Raw genomic sequence first — 21,311 nt, 5'->3', positions numbered from 1 at the left:
GGAGGAACGAATACTCGTATTCCAAAAATACTCTCAAGAGAGACTCTTATGAGTGTAGTATCGCGTAACAATCGCATCAAATCTGACATTTGAACGACCTTCGCACTACATCCTAAAAATAGGCCAAGATGGGCTTGGTAAACTAAGTTCCTTGGCTTCTAAGGCACATGTTGAAAGAATAATGCCTAACCACAAATAACGTGTGTGACATTATTAATCCAACATGACCTCTACCAAGTGAATGGACTCGCAAGTCAACTTGCTAAGGAATAACTCCACACAAGTCGACAAGACTATGCCATTCTCCTATCCTAAGGTGCACTCGAGTTCGGGTATAGAACTCATCTCACAGAGATCACCAAGCAAACTAGCAATTGATATATCAAGCAATTCAATCATTACAATCAATACAGTAATCCCAAATTGTACAAAAATATGTCATATAACAAATAAACAATATAATACAACAAAGTGTGAAAAGTAGGCAAACCCACTAGGAAGTCTCTTTCGCTCCCCAGCAGAGTCGCCACTTTTCTGTAGCGGTGTATTCGTCACCATCGGAAATATTAACTAGATCCGAGGTAAATCATACAAAGTCGAGTCGCCACCGCACTTCTATTTATCCAAAGGAAAGGTTAGAAAGCGAACAAAAACCTAAAAGTTTTACAAACAAAACTAGTAAAAGAAGGGTCAGAGATCTGGGTAAGGGGGTTGGTTACGCAATGGGAAGGTGTTAGGCACCCAAAACGTCCTAGGTACTCCTAGGGAGCCCTTTTCACAACTTGTTGTAAAAATTGTTGTTTATGAAATATTTTTGTGCAAACATTGATTGAAGAGATGAGAGAAGAATGTACAAGTTATTTACATTTTTGTGTTTGGATGGATGAAACCCATTGCCTACGTACCTTTCATGAAAGATAAGGATCAAAACACCGTAGTTCGGCTAAAAGATTTCAAAAAGTGAGTGGATTGATTTTAAACAAAAGCCTTAAGGTCTTTCGTTATCAAAGGGAGAAAACTCGACCTGAACAACCACAAGTCCACCATGTGAGAATAGCTTCAACATACTAGAGGGGTTAACCCTGTTATCAGTATGGAAGTCTTACAATTCGATCACTAAGGACAAAAAGGTGAGATTCACATCAACCACTAAGATAATTCAGATCTATGGCTAATGCATGAAAACTTGATTAAGAAAGTGGACAAGGGCCATAAAAGCAATTGAGTGAGTGGAATTAACCAATTAGAAGTATTCACAAACATGTCAAAGTTGATTAGAGATTCAATTCACAATAAGTGTTATGAAAAGAAAGTTTGAAAATCAAAGGCATAAGGCCTAGGTTTCTAGTGTTAAAACAAGTCAAATGTTTGCACAATAGTTTTCTGGTTTTGGGTTAAAGATGAAAAGTATGGATCAAGGTTAAGCATGCAAAAGGTGGGTGATAAGAGACAAAGCCACAAACAAGGTTGCTTTCTCAAGATCATAGAAATGATCCAAGTAAGTTCCTTTGGAATGGTCAAGCACAAGGGCAAAAGCAGATAAAGCATGTATCAGGGAAAATAAGCAATAGGAAACAAGATGCCAATAGCTGGTCTTACTCTTGACTCCAAGGAAATGGAATGACAATCAATGGTCTTAAATCCAATTCCTAGCAACACAAAGGAAACAAATGCCAATAGCTGGACTTACAATTGACTCCTCAAAAGACAAGAGAAATGTCATAAAGTATGAGCAATGATCATGGAAATGATATACAAGTAAAGCTCAAAATGAAAACAATGCACAAAGGCACACACAAACATCAATGCATAGATGAACAAACAATCACACACTATACACAAACAAGGGGCTTCACACAAGGGTGGGCTTTAGTCAAGGGGTCATATCAACCTCGACAAACAAGCCGGTTGTACAAGTGTAAACAGAAGCTCTTAACCACTAACATTGAGAGTTAGGGTGAGCAGATGAAATGGGAAATGAGGATTAGACCTCATGGCTCTTCCCTGGCCGGAGTGAGCTCAAAGACAATGAAAGTGTGGGGATCCAGAATGAGGGATCCTATTCCACATGACTGACACAACAAGATTTTAGGTGTTTATTCAAAATGCATCATCACGTAGTGCGAGCAAGATGAAAGACTCAACTGATTAGCAGGGGATGGATTGCACATCCCTTCTATCTGCCAATGCCTCTTCACTTAGGAGGTCTTTACATGTAACCATGCCTCATTGAGGTCTTTAGCACAAAATTAAACAATAAAAAACATGGCCTCTTAAGGAGGGCTTCAGATAGGTGCCTACCAAAGATAGCAGGTCTTCCAGACTACATGGAGAAAAGAAATTACCTAAGTGGTATGCCAACCACAAGCAAAGAAAAGAAACTCAAATAATGAGTTAAAGCTACTAAAGTACCTGTAAGAAAATCAAATAAGTCAATATTCACATTCAGACAAAACCAAATAGATAGTCAACAGTGAGACAACCAATATACACAATGCAAGTCAACAACTCAAGTGAGTTAGCCACCCAAGGACCTACAACACAATCAAAATTAGTTAAACAAAGTAAATTGCATCTCAAGCAAAGAGATTACATCATCCATTGGAACTAATTGCTTGAACCTAAAAGGAAAAGCTCAAATTGTGAGTACAAACCCCTAGGGCAAAGCCTAGGGTCAAGGGCAAAGCAAAAAGTCAAAACAGAAACCAATATTCAACATAAAGCTCATTTAAACAAGTAAGAACATGTCCTAAAAAGGACCAAGTCAAAAACATCAAGCAAAGTCATGTAGTGAGTAAGAGAAGGCAAAGGCAATTACAAAACACACAATTGATCATTAAGAATGAAAATTCCATATTAAAACAGAAATGAATCAAACAATTATGAAAATTTTTATTTGCATACAACATGTCAAATACAAACATCATGCAAAAAATTGGAATCAGAAGAGATCATTTGACCTAGAAATGAAAATGCACAAGTAGGACATCAAATTGTGTGACACACATTGTCACACCAAAAGTTTATGTGTCTAAAATAGAGATGGAAAATGATAAAAATACACAACCAAGCCTCAAAGGTCAAGCAACATGTTGGGAATCATCACACCAAATTTCAAATCAATTGACCAATGTATGAGCATTTCACAATAGAATGAATGAAGCATGTCACATTTTGCATATATGATCAATCAACAGTCCACAATCAAAAATCCAGAAATGATAAAAATCAGAGAATCAAATCATAAAATGATAGACACTTCAAGGAATATGTGAGAAAAAATTTGGAATTATTTGGAATCATTTTCAATTTTTAGTGATTTTTTGAATATGACGAAAATATTTGAAATGAAAATGATCATGCATAGGAAATTATGGAGGGAAATGAGAAAAAGGTTGAGAAATTTGAAAAAGTGTTGGAGCGGAGGATCGAAGCAGGTTCACATCAAAAATCAAGCGCTGAAGAAAATAACATTTCAAAATGTTGCCAATGGGAGTCGAAGGGTGATCCAAGCGTTAAGCATCAAAACACGGTCGTTTAAATAATTGACGTGGACAGCATAGTCACAGTCAATGCGCATGTGGCACAGGTCAAGCAAACTGGATCCAATCGTTTTGACAACAGGCATGACGTGGCAGCTGACTGGGATAAAAACCCTAGCATTCAAGGCCTGTTGCAGACGGCGGAGCCCGCGGTGGCCAGGGGTGGTTTCCACCGTCTTCTTCATGAAGACGGTGGTTGCTACAGTATGCATGCTTAAAAAATTCTCCAGAAACAGGCAAAAATTATATCATTCAAAAGCTCATCACATGTACATTCTAAATCCAGCATCAATTCATATCAATTCATCACAATCAGTGCAAATCAAAGAGAAAACATTTGGATCTACAAAACTTCTATCAAGCATAACTCATGCAATACTTCAACATTTTTTATGAAATTTATATCAGCGTGATCAACATGCAAAGATCTACCAAAACATGGCAATGGATTGAAGAATTATGAGATTCGAGTTTTTACCTCTTGAAGAGCAGAACAATGAAACCGTGGATCCAAGGCCTTGCAAGTGTCCAAATCAACTCCTGAGATGATGACTTGAAGCTTGATGCAATAATTGAAGCTTTGCACGACCTAGATCTAGCTCAAATCACAACTTCCATCTTCATGTTCTTGAGCTTCATAGCTTGATTTCTGCTTGAATTCTTCAATTCAATGCTTGGATCTTCATCAACAACACTCCACAAACCAGAATATGCAAGAAAATTACTATGCTATGTGAAGAATTTTCAGATTTGGATTGAGAGAAAAAATGGAGGGAAGAGAAATTTTGGATCTAGAATGTTCAAAACCTCCAGAATTCTGTTATGATTTGGTTTATATATGGTCTCCTAATCACATCCAAATTAGAATTAAGCATGAGTTAATTATGATTAGTGAAAATGAGGTGTATGGCAAAAATTGGAAAGTGTGAGGTGCCATGCAAATTCACACGTGAACAATACCACATGGAGGTGTAAACTCACTCAAAATCATCTCATAAGCAAAATGGCAATGGTATTTTGTTCATGTAATGCACCAATTTTGAATTTCCAACTTTCCCTCCAAAATATTCATGAATGAGCAAATGATCATGTGATGAAATTTCATGCAATGTGATTATAGATTTGAAAATTATAGGTCATGAGAAGCAATATGAAAAAAGAGGCACTCATTTTGGAATTGTGGATCAAAAGTTATGGCTTGTTGAAGTTCCATGCACACTTGGCAATCATGTGGCCATATCTTCTCAACCATTCATCATATGCTCATGATCTTGGACTTTTTGGGAATGGGAGAGAAAGATCTTTAACTTTCATGTTGGACAAAAATTTATTTGAAGCTTCTTTGATGTTGGAAAGTTGAGTTGAATTCGGTCTAAAAACTTGCTATTTTTGGAAACTTGAATATATAGGTCACTTTCCATTTTGGGAAACTTTTGCACTGGCTTCAAATTCTTCAATGTAGATGTATGACATGATGAATAGGCCTTGTTTGGACATGAATGAGGATGTTAAGATCAATTCCCCAACCTCAAAGCCTTCAATTGACTGTATAGTTGATTGTATTGGGCCTCAGATGACTTGAAAATGTCTGATGAATTTGGGCCTTTGCCACTTGGTAACTTGCTTCCAAATGGAACCATAGCTCATATAAGCTCAAACATAACATCATATGGTCCTCAACTCCAGAAAATACCATCTGCTCTTGTACCAGGGATGCTCATGAATGGCTTGACCTGTGCTTGCTTGATGCTACAAAACAAATTTTAGATGACATATTTTTGTATTTTTGGTTAATGATTAAACAAGAAAAGCAATGATATACAATGCATACAATGCCTGGTGATCTCAAACCACTCAACAAAGATATCCCATCCAAAGGGAGAGGAAGCAAAGATGCTCAAAGGATCCTTGAGGCTATGCAATGAAATGATATGATGCCATGAGGGATCTTAGGGACAAAATTGGGGTCTTACAGTGCCCAAATTCAAACTAAATAGTTTCCAAACAACTTAAAATATTGCGAAATTCCCAAAATGCCCTCCGGATGCCTAAAGGAGTTAAAATAAGAAAAATCAAAAATTGGGGCGAAATGGCCAACACGGGTCGTATCAGGTGATACTGCTGCCCGTGTTGGCTCCTCTGTAGGTTCAACAAGGCACTCCATGCTGACATGGGTCGTGTCAAGTGACACAGGCGCCCGTGTCAGCCCACTGTTTACTGGGTTCAGGATAGCTTGCTCTGCACATGGTGACACGGGTCGTGTCAACTGACACGGGCGCCCGTGTCAGCCCTCTGTTTTGTCTATTTTTCGCTTTTCCTTAATTCTCTGACCTTCATTCTTCCGGTACGCACTTTCGAACTTGTTAACTAATCTGGAAACCAACAGTCTACACAGAAACGCATAAAATGCGACAAAAAGTGAAAAACTACTAATGTAACATAAAACAAACGGAAATTCATAAAAAGTAATAAACTAAAGAAATCACTAAAATAAAACTTAAAAAGTTACCGATTCATGAAGATTCCATGCTAGATAGATGATGAAAACTGACTGTAAATGGTGGCCGATCACAACCTCAAACTTATCTCATTGCTTGTCCTCAAGTGATGCAAGAGACAAAGCGGAGGTCAACCATGGATTATATTCTTTCCACCCCACAGCTGATGTTATTCAAGACTTTGTTTTTTCCTTCCCGATTAAGCTTCTGGTTTACCCATTCGAAATTCGCCACTGCCTTATCATTTCAGAGAGTTCTTTTACCTACAAGCTTCTTCACACTACTCACCAAATCTCTCGAGGTTAAGGTGTTTAGCAATCAATAAATCAAGTATGCAATATCAACTCTTACTTTTTGAATAGATTCTACGTCAACTACACAAACATAATTCACACACTTTAAGAGTTCTTCAGGGTTGTTGATGCGTATTTTTCGCAAGTATACGAACGCGTCAGAGTAATATAAAAGATTGTCGAATCCATAGAGACCAAGTGTCAATCTATCGTTATCTATTGTTATGGTGTTTATCTAAGGTAATCGAAATAGGGGTTTTTAGAGTGTGCAATGAAAAGTGAAGTATTAAATAAAGTTCAATTAATAAAGACAGGCTCGAATGTAATTCACATAATCAATTAATGATCCAAGACTTGCTAATAGAACTACTTATGGGAAGTGTTTCCTACTTTAAAAAGAACCAATTTAACGGGAACTATCGCTTTCGCGTATTCAGAACCGAGTTGTACTCCCTAATCAAACCCTCTTATTTTCACTTATAAAAAGGCGCACATTGCGTTAGAGTAGTAAACCTATTTTTAAGAAATATAGTATCTTGACTAAGTTGAAAAGTATTTTAACCTGGATTTCCTAACCAAAAGAGGTCCTCACGAACCAGACTCTAAACTTATAAACGCATCCGAATATAGTTTTAAAATCACTTTTCTTTTTAAGTTAAAAACTCCTAATGAACTAAACAAAGCGCTTTCATTGTATTTGAAATAGTTAAAAACAACTAAGTTTAAAAAGACGTTGCACGACTTTCGATCTTACCCAACGGACATTAAGTGCGGGAAAACTTAAGTTGAAAGTCAAAATAGCCCTTAAGTGTTTCTACGAACAATTGTACGGAGTATCGGTTCAATTACGATCCTTACATTCTAACCTTTATAGATTTAGTTAGATATGGTAAAGTAAAGGTGCATTTAAATAAAAGTAGTGCGAGTGCGAGAAATAAATGAAAGTAGTGCGAGTGCGGAAAATAAATGAAAGTAGTGCGGGTGCGAGAAATAAATGAAAGTAGTGCGAGTGCGGAAAATAAACGAAAGTAGTGCGGGTGCGAGAAATAAATGAAAGTAGTGCGACTACGAGAAATAAATGAAAGTAGTGCGAGTGCGGAAAATAAATGAAAGTAGTGCGAGTGCGAGAAATAAATGAAAGTAGTGCGAGTGCGGAAAATAAATGAAAGTAGTGTGAGTGCGAGAAATAAATGAAAGTAGTGCGAGTGCGGAAAATAAATGAAAGTAGTGCGAGTGCGAGAAATAAATGAAAGTAGTGCGAGTGCGAGAAATAAATAAAGTAAAGACAGTGCGAGAAATAAATAAAGTAAAGACGGTGCGGGAAAATAAATAGATAAAGGTTAAGCAATAAAAACCTGCTGCAATTGGAGGTTTGAATAAAATGAGAAACGGAAATGAAAATGGCGGCAGGATTAACTTCCTTCTAAAGTGCTCCAAACTCGATTACAAACTCGATTACAAACTTGATTACACAATTATGGCAACACCTCAATGTGAAGCGAATACCACTTTAAAATACTTAATATATGCCTAAGTGAAACTAAGTTTTCTCTATGCTTGGATGATTAAACAAATGAATACGAGTCTCTATTTATAGGCAAGGAAAATAATGGAAATCACAAGGATGCCCTTCAGTTTGAAATTGGGAGGGAAAAACTTTCTTCTTGTGGCGCCCGCCACAACACCATAGCGCCCGCCACAAGGGTAAATTGTGGCGCCCAAGTGGAGATGGTGGGGAACGTGGCAGTTGTGGGAAGTTGAGCTCTGACAGGTCATGGATGGACCCATGGCGCCAACCACAGTGGGAGCCACAAGTGCAAAATGCTGAATTTTAGACTTTTTAGCTAATTTTCACTCCTTTTCTCGATCGGGGCTCCGATTAGACTAAAAACCTGAAAACAAAGAAAAACATAGTAATAACGTAACAAAATAATAATAAAACAACTAAAATGCATGCGAAATCGGAGTCGGAAATACGGTGGAATTCAGTGTCATCAAATTCTCCCACACTTAAACCCTTGTTTGTCCTCAAGCAAAACACTAAAAAGCTCATAGAAGAAAAACTGGTGTCAACGAGTGATTCGAGCTAGAAAGGTTTCTAAGTTCAAGTCGGGATACCGTGATATGTACTAACTGAGTGAACTAAGGGTATCATGATGACACTTATCGCAGATACGGACACAAACTCCATTTCTATATTAACCAACCCATATTATCCCACAATACCTAGGCCTGCCTCTTCATCTCTTTTTGTGTCCTTTTCATTCAGGCGCAATCACATTAGGCTTGTTATCCATACATGCTTCATAGAAGAGTGACTTGTTAGTGATTATGATCCAAACATGGGGTTTTTGGCACATAAATTTGTGTAAACCCTTTTATTTGACCCAACTGCAGTTGTGGGAGATTGGATCGTAATCCGCCTTACCGAGTTCAGCGCCAGATACCTCTGAACCAACTAACAGCGGGTGAGTTTTTCTTTTTCTTTTGTAGCAAATTTTTACAGCCTTTTTGGTTTAAATGACTTTGTGAGGGTCACCTATACCGGAGTTTCCTTTTTTGCTTTCTTTTATTTATTTCACTAGATCATTCACATATGTTCATCGGTCCCTTACATAGAGGATGCGTAGGCTGGAGCTGACTGCTGGAATAAACTACTGAGGACTTATACTGAAATGATGATTAAGGCCATGGTATATGGGGTTTCGGGAGTGATTCCTATATTCATGAAGTCTATGGTGCAAAAACAATACTGATGTTTCAAAAAGTTCTCCCAGGTCACCACATCCTTACTCAAACCCGTCTTAAAACCCAAAAAAACATGCAGAATAACACCATTTTCTTTTGCAAAATTTTTTGGTAGGGCTAAAGGAATGGGGAGATTAGACTGTACTAAAGATACACTATACTGGTGACTCGTCAGGCTCATGCATTATCTAAAACACTCAAACTAAAAGCAAAATGAAATAAAGTAAACAACTAAAAAGCAATAAAAATAAACGATCTAACTGAAAATAGAAAAGAAAAATAGAAAGTGATAAAATCTCCTCCCACACTTAAATCGAACATTGTCCCCAATGTTTCAAAATAAGATAAGGGGAGAGTAACCTGACATCCTACTGTTGACCACTAGTACCTTCGCCATCCTAAGGTGGACGACGGGTTCGGCTGCAACGACTGTCTCTATGATCCATCCTGGCCTATAAGGCATCCTGAGCAGTCCTCACCTCTCGAAGGTTGCTTAAAATGGAACCCTGAGTGGCCTCTATTAGTGCATAATGTTGACGGTGGTAGTGCTGCTGACATGCTTGCTCGTTTGTGATCGTAAGCAGGGACTGTACAACAGTCTTATAGGATCTATCTGTCCTCCGCTGTGATTCTTGCATGAAGCTCATGTTATCCGTCAGTTGTTACTGAATGGTAGAGAGTAGGTCATCACGCCTTTGCTCTCTAGCCATGTGGTCGCACCTTATCTCCTTTGTAGTATAGAAGCCTTGAGTAGAACCTGCAAAAGAAGAAGAAGATGGTGCGGTGTATGGTGGTGAAGGGTTATGGGGGAGCATATGAGGTACGGCAGATCGCTCTCGCCGATCATATTCTTCATCAGTGTCGTGTCCCTCCTCATCAGGAACATTAGGAGGAAGAGGACCCAAAACAGGTGGAGCATCTAAAGCATAGGTCCAATTCCTTTCATTACGTACATCAATATGTCTAGTGCACGGTAAAACAACAGATGGGATAGCTACACCATGAATCATAAGTACATAACCTCCCTCTCTCCTCAATCGGCATAATTTCATGTCTCTCAGAAATTTTAGGTTAATTGTGCGAGGAGCTAAGGAATCTAAGGTAGCTATCTCATTGTTCAGGTTAAGAGCCCGAGCAATAGACGTAATGAGTCCTCCAAAAACAATAGGTCCCGTTTTATTAAGAGTTAATGCCATATGAGAGAGCATAAATATGACCGAATTGATTCTTCTATTTGTGAGGCTTCCTTGCAAGAATAGAAGTTCTCGAGCATTGACCTTGTTTGGATTCTACCGGCCAAAAATAGCACATGCCAACAGATATCTAAAAACTCTGATGGTCGGGTTATGGATGATCGAGGCAAGAATTCCTTCAAAAGAATTTATTGAAGTGTTAGACAATCTCTGCAAGAAGGAAAACACCTCGATCGAACAGTCTGAATCCAAAGGGGACTCACAAATAGCACCTTCCCCATGAGGAATACCTAATAGTCCTGCTAGTTCGTCGGTACTGAATTCATACTCAACAGCAAACATTCTAAATTGGACAGTACCAACTGTGCTAGCAGTGTTAGGATTGACAATATAAGTTAAAGAACTTAAAAACTCGATTGTCAATCGCTCAAAGGTAGGTTCTTTGTTTGAAAAGATAGTGTGCAAGCCTAAATTATCTAATAAATAAAAAATGCTATGGTAGATACCCAAAGTGTAAAGACAATTTTCATCCACATACCTTGTCGGGAGAATTTCTCGATTTTGCAACCTTTCGATAATTTTTCTCTGTCTATCTCCCGGTTTCCCTTCTCGAAGAATGAATCCATTGAACTCCATTATTTAGCTCTTGGAATGTGATGAAGAGGATGAAGATGGGTTTGTAAAAATGTGGGATTTTTATGAGATTCGACGGATGAAAATGAAAACGGAAGTTGGGAAAATGACTTGTATGGTGTGAAGATAAGAAATGTGGGAGCTTTTGTGGGGTTCAAGGGCGTTTTTGTAAGGTGGAAAAATGGGTTTTGGAGGTTTGAAGGTATGAAAATAGTGAAAATGGGAGTCTGCCCCGAGCTTATACAGACGCTATGGTGGGCGCCACAACATCTATGGCGGGCGCCACAAGGCTAAATTTGGTTGGGCCGGATTTTGGTCATTTGGCATGGGCTTCTCGTTCTCTTTTCGGTTGGGCGTCCGGATAGCGTTTGCATTGTATTTCCTAGTGATATAAGGCTTGCATAATTTTATACAAATAAAATTTAAACATTAGACTAATAAATAAATAAACAATTAATATAATTAGACTATAATAAAAATATAATAAACACACATAAAAATTAGATATATAGATGTGGAAATATTAATGTGCTGACATAGTTAGGTAAATGCGAAAAATGTAAGCATAAATGAGACAAAATAAAACGAGATGGTAAAATCAAATAGTAGGGGGTTCGTCTGCCTGACTAGATCCACGAAGCATGGCTATCTCTTGGCGGAGCTCTGCAATCTCCTGGTATAAACAGTCAACCTCGATAACGTGTGTAAGGTCAGATACTCCCATCTGTAAGGTAAGGTCAGCCACCTCCTTCCTAAGCCCGACAATCTCTCTACGACACTCTGCAATCTGGGTGCGAATGTCTGGGGTCTGCAAAGATAAATCATTAGAATATACAGTGATCTTGGGTGAAGGCGGTGTAAGGGTATACTCAGCAACAGGTGGGGATCTAGGCTCCTGGATAGTTTCTCCCTGACCCTCCAGAGCATAACTCCAGTTCGCTGGGTCATGAATGCTGGTCATCATTGGATCCGACAGTGTGAAATAGTGTATCGCCTCGCTGTCAATCAGCATTCTGAATTATCTTGGATTGAACGAGGATCTCCTCATCAATCCTCTGGTTAAGCAGAAGTCGATATCCATAGTAGTGTACCCACAATAGTTCCTGAGATGTAGCAGCTTGCGGTATAAACCTAAGGCGATGGAAATCTGTGTGATGATCCTTCCTACATGAATGACTCCTTCGGACGATCTGGCTACACTGTTAAGGCCACACAATAGAAAGTTCCCACATGCCACTAGGCGAGACTGGGATGCACAGAACAATAAGAATATCTCTTCTTCACTCAGCAACATCTCAACATCCGGTCTTCTAAGGAATGAGTGTTCCAGAATCATCTAGAAGTACCTAAAAGCAGGGTTGTGTATAGCCTGGGATAACTGAGTAGAGGGATCCTGACTCCCTCCATCAGAGATATCACTTCAGAACTTTTCCACTTCCTTACCCAGAAAGTATCCCATTGGTGTCTCAGGGATAGCGTCAGGGGTGGTCTGAAAGCCTAATAGGTCACCGAACTCTTTCTGGCTGAAAGAGTACTCAATCCCAAATAGCCTGAAGGCAACATACCCATCTAGTCCAGAAAAGGATCATAATCAAATGAACTGAGGAACTCCAATGTCAAGTTCCTGTAAGTGTTGCTCAGGTCGTCCACGAACTCATCCCAATGGAGTTGGTGGTTCAGAAATCAGATGCTTGGCTCGATGCCTAGGGCTTCCATGCAGTGCTGGTCTGGGTAGCGTGTAGGTCCCATAGGGCGCTGGTAGAGATATATGTAGCTCTCTCTCTGGGCATCATCCCTGAAAGCTACATGCATATCGTGGAAGTCCTGCATCCTGTAAAAGTTAGGAAAAAAGGATCCTGAAAGCACAAACATTGCAAATATTTAGTCTAGGTGAAAATATGATAACAAATAAAAATAAAATAAAGTAAATAAATGCAAAAAGTAAAACAAGATAAGAAAACCGTGGGTTGCCTCCCAAGCAGCGCTTGTTTAACGTCATTAGCTTGACGATCGGAATTTATACACCTGTAGTAGGAATCGGTGGATCGATCAGAGTGTGGCTTGAGCAGTCTGTTGGAATGTCTCATCCTTCATAGAGCTTCAGTCTTTGTCCATTTACAATGAATGGACTACAGGTTTCGCTCCTAATTTCTACAGCTCCGGATCTCAGAATCTTGGATACTTTGAAAGGGCCAGTCCATCTCGAGCGCAGCTTCCCAGGGAAAAGTCGTAACCTAGAGTTGAACAGGAGAACAGGATCGCCTATATTGAAATCTTTCTTCACTATTCTTTTGTCGTGCCAGGCTTTTGTTCTCTCTTTGTATATTTTGGCATTCTCGTAGGCAGATTGCCTGAGTTCTTCTAGTTTGTGAATGTCAAGGATATGCTTTTCACCAGCGGTCAGGTAATCTAGATTCAAAGTTTTAATGGCCCAATAGGCCTTATGCTTTAATTCAAAAGGTAAGTGACACGATTTTCCATAGACTAATTGGTAGGGAGTAGTTCCTATAGGGGTTTTGAAAGCGGTTCTATAGGCCCATAATGCTTCTTGAAGCTTCTGAGACCAGTCTCTTCTAGATATTGAAACAATTTTTTCTAGGATTTGTTTTATCTCCCTATTGGATACTTCTACTTGGCCACTAGTCTGTGGCTGGTATGGTGTTGCTACTTTATACCTAACTCCATATTTTCTTAAGAGTTTGTTAAATATTCTCGATATGAAGTGTGATCCTCCATCGCTTATGACTAAACGGGGTGTTCCAAATCTAGGGAATATATAGTTCTTAAATAACTTGATCACCACCCTGGTATCGTTTGTGGGTGCAGCTATAACTTCAATCCACTTAGACACATAGTCCACAACTACTAATATATACTTATTTCCTAAGGATGGTGGAAAAGGTCCCATTAAATCTATACCCTATACGTCGAAGAGTTCTACTTCCTGAATGTTTCTTAGAGGCATTTCGTCACGCCTTGAAATGTTTCCAGTGCGTTGGCATCTATCACATTTGACAATACAAGCATGGACATCACGCCACATGGTAGGCCAGAATAGGCCAGCTTGAAGAATCTTGGCGTATGTCTTAGAGGTGCTTGCATGTCCACCATAGGGTGCAGAGTGACAATGCTCAATTATACTTTTTACCTCCTCTTCTGGAATGCAACGGCGAAAAATTCCATATTTACCCCTTTTAAAAAGGAGCGGTTCGTCCCAATAAAAGTTTCTCACATCGTTAAAGAACTTCTTCTTGCGGTTGTAGTCAAGATCAGGGGGTACGATATCGGCGGCTAGGTAATTAACAAAGTCTGCATACCATGGTACGTTACGTACTGCTAAGGATGTTTGGAAGTTCTCATGAGGGCCTAGGCTATCATCTTCAATGGTTTCTAGTCTAGCTATCAGTCTATCATAGGCAAAATCATCATTTATGGGTACTAAGTCTGGTTTCAGGGGTTCTAGCCTAGAAAGGTGATCAGTTACTACATTTTTAGTGCCTTTTTTATCTCCTATATCTAAATCAAACTCTTGTAGTAACAGAATCCATCGGAGTAACCTGGGCTTGACATCTTTTTTACTTAATAGGTAACGAATGGTAGCATGATCGGTGTAAACTATAATTTTGGCTCCTACTAGATAAGATCTAAATTTGTCTATGGTGAAAACTAGAGCGAGTAATTCCTTTTCAGTTGTTGCGTAGTTGAGTTGGGCAGCGTCTAGGGTTCTACTGGCATAATAAATTGCATGTAATTTTTTGTCTTTCCTTTGTCCTAGAACGGCTCCAACGGCATAATCACTAGCGTCACAGGTTATCTCAAAAGGTTCTGACCAATCAGGGGGTTTCATAATAGGTGCAAATATTAACATTTGCTTTAAAAGATTGAATGCTTCATTACATTTTCCATCAAAAATGAATTCAGTATCTTTCATTAAAAGGCCAGTTAAAGGTTTAGTTATTTTGGAGAAGTCCTTGATAAAACGCCGGTAGAATCCAGCATATCCAAGGAAACTTCGGACTTCTCTGATGGTTTTGGGTGGTTTTAGGTTCTCTATAACTTCTATATTAGCCCTATCTACCTCTATACCTTTTTCGGAAATTATATGTCCTAAAACAATCCCTTCGGTGACCATGAAATGACATTTTTCCCAATTTAGTACAAGGTTCACCTCCACGCATCTCTCCAGGATTTTCTCAAGGTTAGCAAGACAATTTTGGAAATCAAATCCGCAAATCGAGAAATCATCCATAAATACTTCCATGATACCATCTAGGTAATCTGCAAAGACTGGCATCATGCAGCGTTGGAAAGTGGTTGGGGCGTTATAGAGGCCGAATGGCATTCGTCTGTAGGAAAAAGTTCCACAAGGGCATGTAAAGGTAGTTTCTTCTTGATCTTTGGGGTGGATAGGTATTTGGAAGAATCCAGAGTATCCACCTAGATAGCAAAAGTAAGAGTGTCTGGCTAAACGCTCCAACATCTGGTCTATAAATGGTAAAGGGAAATGATCCTTCCTGGTTGCTTTATTTAATTTTCTATAGTCTATACACATCCGCCATCCTCCTTCTATCCGTTTTTCTACATATTCGCCTTTATCGTTCTGCACGATTGTGATGCCTCCCTTTTTAGGTACTACATGCACAGGGCCCACCCACTTACTATCCGAGATCTGGTATATTATACCTGCCTCAAGTAACTTAAGAACTTCTTTTTTAACAACATCACTCATTATAGGGTTTATTCTTCTCTGATGTTCTCTGGAGGGTTTTGAATCTTCTTCGAGCGAAATTCGATGCATGCATACGGATGGGCTTATACCTTTCAGGTCAGAGATTTTATATCCTAAGGCCGAGGGATATCTGCGTAAAACGTCTAAATGTTGGTCTGTTTCCTCTTGGCTCAACTTAATTGTTTTTATAATTTCTTCTTGTTCTAATTCCCTAATGCATTCATCAATGATATCTAAGGCATAACATGCGTCTCCCATCACAGGTGCCATAAGAAATTTCGAAAGTATAAATTCTATTTTCTCGTCACCTACCTCAAAGGTCAACTTTCCTCTCTTGACATCTATTATGGCTCCTGCAGTTGATAAGAATGGTCTACCTAGAAGGATTGGTATATCATTGTCTTCTTTGATGTCCATGACAACAAAATCAGTAGGGATAAATAACTGACCTATCATAACAGGGACATCTTCTAATATGCCTATCGGATACTTAACAGATCTATCGGCTAATTGAAGTGACATCTTAGTAGGCTGTAATTCTCCTAAGTTTAACCTCTCACAAACTGCTAAAGGCATTAAGCTCACACTAGCTCCTAAGTCTAGAAAAGCTTTTTCGATGACATGACTTCCCAAAAGACAAGGAATGGAAAAATTTCCAGGATCTTTATCTTTCTTGGCTAATTTATTCTCGGAAATAGAATTGCATTCCAAGGGCTTCGGATCGTCAAGTATACGTTTGTTGGTAAGGATGTCTTTGAGAAACTTTACATAAGAAGGTATTTGGGTGATGGCTTCTGTGAAAGGGATTTCTATGTGAAGTTTTTCTATAACCTTAATAAATTTTTGATACTAGTTATTGATCTGGGTTTGTTTGAGTCTTTGCAGATATGGTATAGGTGGTTTATGTCACGGGGGTGGTACGTAAGTTTTATCTTTAGGTTCTTCTCCTTTTTCTTGACTTTTCTGGTTTTCAGATTCCTTTGGTCCCTTTACTTCGTTTGTGGGTTCGGTACATTCCTTAGAAGTTTTGGGTTCACTCAATCTTGGCTTTGGTGGCTCATCATAAGCGTTCCCACTTCGTAGGGTAATGGCATTGGCTTGTCCTCTCGGATTCTGTTGAGGTTGTCCAGGGAACTGTCCTCCAGGTGTAGTCTGGGGGGCTTGGTTTAAAGCTACCTGAGAGATCTGGGTTTCAAGCATCTTAGTATGACTAACTATTTGGTCAACCTTGGTTCCTAACTGGGTAATCAGTTCATTAACATGAATGTTCTGGTTCATGAACTCTTTGTTTTGTTGGGTTTGAGCGGTGATAAAATTTTCCATAATTTTCTCAAGGCTCGGCTTTGGTGGCACAGGTTGCATAGGTTGATTTGATCTTGGGGCTTGGTAACCTGGTTGTCTCGGAGGTGAATTATTTTGGATTGGGTTATTATTCTTATAGGAGAAGTTCGGGTGATTCCTCCATCCAGGGTTATAGGTATTCGAATATGGGTTCCCTTGGGTGTAGTTCACTTGCTCATAGTGGGTTTCGTTTAATAGACCGTATTCTGCATATTGGTGTCCTTTGGTTCCACATATCTCACAATCCGACGAAACTACAGATGCAGTATTCGGGTTTATGCACATATACTCGACCTTGAGGGCTAATGCGTCCATTTTAGCTTGCATCATGTCTATAGAGCTTAACTCATGTACTCCTCCTTGGACTTCCTTCTTCTCAGCTGTCGCTCGTTCTACTCCCCATGATTGATGGTTTTGAGCCATATCTTTGATGAGGGCACTAGCTTCAGGATAAGGTTTGTTCATCAGCGCACCGCTTGTGGCAGCGTCGATGGTCATCTTAGTGTTATAGTGAAGTCCATTATAGAAGGTCTGAATGATTAACCAATTTTCTAAACCATGATGTGGGCATGCTCTTAACAGCTCCTTATATCTCTCCCAAGCTTCGAACAACGATTCTCCTTGGTTCTGGGTAAATCTAGTTATATGGTTTCGAAGAACGACGGTCTTACTTGGGGGAAAGTATTTAGCAAGGAATACTCTTCTAAGGTTATCCCAAGTCGTAATGGAATTGGGCGGAAGGGAATCTAACCATGATAGGGCTTTATCTCTGAGGGAAAAAGAGAATAATCTTAAACGGCTTGCCACAGGAGAAGCTCCATTGGTTTTAAAAGTGTCTGCTAATTGGAGAAAGATTTTTAAATGTTGGTTTGGGTTCTCAGTAGCGAGACCTGCGAATTGTCTCTGTTGCACTAGTTGCAACAGGGAGGGTTTAAGTTCGAAATTATTAGCTGGGATAGTTGGGTTTACTATACTAGAACTAGGTTCTTCATTGGATGGTTGGGCGAAATCCTTAAGAGGTCTTTGGTTTTGATCTTCGGCCATAACTCTCCTAATTCTATGGAAAAATAAACGTGCGTGAGCGTAACGTTTAGGTTCCGCCAAAGGGTATACTAAACTTCCGGTGCTGCGAGTTCTTCGCATTGACCGGTGGGTAATAACCTAAGTCTAAACGATATAACAACAGGGTACGAAATTTGAAAAAATTGGTCCCCGGCAACGGCGCCAAAAACTTGATGCGTGTTTCTCGCAAGTATACGAACGCGTCAGAGTAATATAAAAGATTTTCGAATCCACAAAGACCAAGTGTCAATCTATCGTTATCTATTGTTACGGTGTTTATCTAAGGTAATCGAAATAGGGGTTTTTAGAGTGTGCAATGAAAAGTAAAGTATTAAATAAAGTTCAATTAATAAAGATAGGCTCGAATATAATTCACATAATCAATTAATGATCCAAGTACTTGCTAATAGAACTACTTATGGACATGGTTTCCTACTTTGAAAAGAACCAATTTAACGGGAATTGTCGCTTTTGCGTATTCAGAACCGAGTTGTACTCCCTAATCAAACCCTCTTATTGTCACTTATAAAAAGGGGCGCATTGCATTAGAGTAGTAAACCTATTTTTAAGAAATATAGTATCTTGACTAAGTTGAAAAGTATTTTAACCTAGATTTCCTAACCAAAAGAGGTCCTCACGAACCAGACTCTAAACTTAGAAACGCGTCCGAAAATAGTTTTAAAATCACTTTTCTTTTTAAGTTAAAAATGTAAGAACAAAATTAGTTCTACAAATTGATTCCAGGATTTTGATGATAACAAAGGATGAAACCAAAAATGGCAGCCTAACAAAATTTATCTAAGTGTGCAGGACTCTGAACAAGAACAAAGGAATCTGATCGTTTTATCAGATACAGAATCAAATCAGATACAAAGTACTAGAAGATCAGAAGAAGAAGTACGCCCTAGAAGTTCTGACTCTGAGTGAAACAGGACAACAGTATACCAGAAGCTCTAAATCTTCCTCTGGAAATCAACTCTGATGATCTAAAAGACCAGGACTCTTAGAAGCTCTGATGTAACTCCAACTCAACCTCAGATTGACAGAGTTAACGTAGACTCTGACGTAGTTTCTTCAAATCCAGAATTAGTAACGGAAACAACAACTTCAAATGGAAAGAAATTATATTTGGAAAGAAGTTATTCAGGGAGACAAATTGGTTATGGCAAGAAACACATAAGTAATGGCATTTAACTCTCATTAAAGACAAATATTCTGCCATCACTACAATGGTCCTTTCTCCACTATATAAAGGACGACATTCTTCATTGAGAGACACACCTGAACGCACAACAATTCTCTATTCTATCTTTAGTTTTTCACGATTTGTTGCTCATACGTGAAAATACTTACTTACTACTTGTTATAATATCTGCTTTCTCTTAGAAGCATTTTAGATTACAATTACTTTTATTAAACCTGTTTTTGTTCCTCAAGTGACTCTGCGCAGTCTGTATACTTGAGAGGACTAAGAGATCTTTTTCTCTTAGACGTTTGGTTGTAATAATCTTTCAAGATTAGTGGATTAAGTCCTTGTTGAAGGCGAAATCACCTTGGCCGGGTGGACTGGAGTAGCTTTGTGTTATAAGCGAACCAGTATAAAATCCTGTGTGTTTTTATTTTGCAAAAGCGCTTATTTTTCAAAACAAATCAAACCCCCCTTTCTTGTTTTTCTCACCTTCAATTGGTATCAGAGCTTCGGCTCTGTTATTGATTTTCTAATCAAATACTTAACCGTGTAGAGAGATCCAGAACGAGAAAAACTATGGCTCACACAAATGAAAGAGACAGTTACAATGCTAAGCCTCCTGCCTTTGATGGAGAGAAATTCGATTACTTGAAAGATAGAATTGAAATTTTCTTTCTAGGCTATGATGCTGATCTCTGGGACATTGTCACAGATGGATACAAACCTCCTGTAACTAATGCTGGAGTTGAAGTTCCCAGAAGTAAGATGACAGATGATCAGAAGCGCGATTTCAAGAATCATCACAAAGCCAGAAGGATACTTCTCAATGTCATATCTTACAATGAGTATGAAAAAATCACCAACAGGGAAACAGCTAAAGATATACTTGACTCCCTGAAGATGACTCATGAAGGAAACTCTCAGGTCAAAGAAACAAAGGCTCTGGCTCTAATCCAGAAATATGAAGCCTTCAAAATGGAGGATGATGAAGCTGTAGAGGTAATGTTCTATAGATTCCAAACTCTTATTGCAAGTCTCAAAGTACTAGACAAAGGATACACAACTGCAGACCACGTCAAAAAAATAGTCAGAAGCTTGCCAAAGAAGTAGAGACCCATGGTCACTGCCTTAAAGCTTTCAAAGGATCTGAACAACATCACCCTCGAAGAACTTGTTAGTTCACTCAGAAGTCATGAGATAGAACTGAAGGAAGATGAGCCTCAGAAAAAGAACAAGTCTGTAGCATTAAAGTCCAGATCTGAAAGACGCAAGCCTGACAGAAACAAAGCATTCCAGGCCGAAACAGAAGATGCTGATGACTCTGAATAGGAAGATTCTGATGATGAAGAAGAATTATCCCTCCTGACCAGAAGAGTAAAACAACTCTGGAAAAAGAGGAATAATAACTTCAGGAGACCAAGACCCAGAGGGGATCGATCAGAATCAACGTCAAAAGGTAAAACTAACAAAGATGTTACTTGTTATGAATGTAAAGAAACAGGTCACTACAGGAATGGATGTCCCAAGTTAAAGAAAGATAGTTCCAGAAAAGAGAGCTTCAAAAAAAATTCCCTCAGAACCAAAAAGGGATTAATGGCTACCTGGGATGATAGCGAATCTGACTCATCAGAATCTGACTTTGATGAACAGGCTAATGTAGCATTCATGGCTACCACATCCAAGAACACCTCAGATGAAGAATCTGAATCAGAAGAGGTATTTTCTGAACTCTCTCGATCTGACTTAGAATCATGTTTGTCTGAAACTCTTAGCTCATATGAGAAACTAAAACAAAACTTTAAAGCTATAAAAGGTTGTCTTGAAGATAAATTTGAAGAGTGTGACAAACTTGAGATAACTATTTCAGAACTAAAAGATGAAAACAGAACCTTGATTTTAGAAAGAAATGCAGCAAAGAAAAATTGTTCAAAACTGGAAGAAGCGTTATCTCAAGCTCCACAAACTTCAAACACGATAATTTATAAATATGAAAAGGCCTTTCAAAAGTTTCTGAAAAATGGGATAGGAAGAAGTGTAATGGCATCCATGATTTATGGAGTCAGTCAGAACAATAAAAGAGGAA

At 38.8% G+C, this 21,311-nt stretch overlaps 1 non-coding gene across 1 annotated transcript; it reads left to right on the top strand.

Moving 5' to 3' along the window:
- Positions 1-17,530: 17,530 nt before the first annotated feature.
- On the top strand, positions 17,531-17,637 carry LOC127124897 (small nucleolar RNA R71). The gene has a single exon (XR_007804375.1). It is a non-coding gene; the product is annotated as a small nucleolar RNA R71 (small nucleolar RNA).
- The last annotated feature ends 3,674 nt before the right edge of the window (positions 17,638-21,311 follow it).

This window comes from Lathyrus oleraceus, chromosome 2 (genome assembly GCF_024323335.1).
Source record: "Lathyrus oleraceus cultivar Zhongwan6 chromosome 2, CAAS_Psat_ZW6_1.0, whole genome shotgun sequence".
Classification (NCBI taxonomy): Eukaryota; Viridiplantae; Streptophyta; class Magnoliopsida; order Fabales; family Fabaceae; genus Lathyrus; species Lathyrus oleraceus.
Note: the sequence above shows the minus strand (reverse complement) of the source record. Positions and strands in the feature narration are given on the sequence as shown.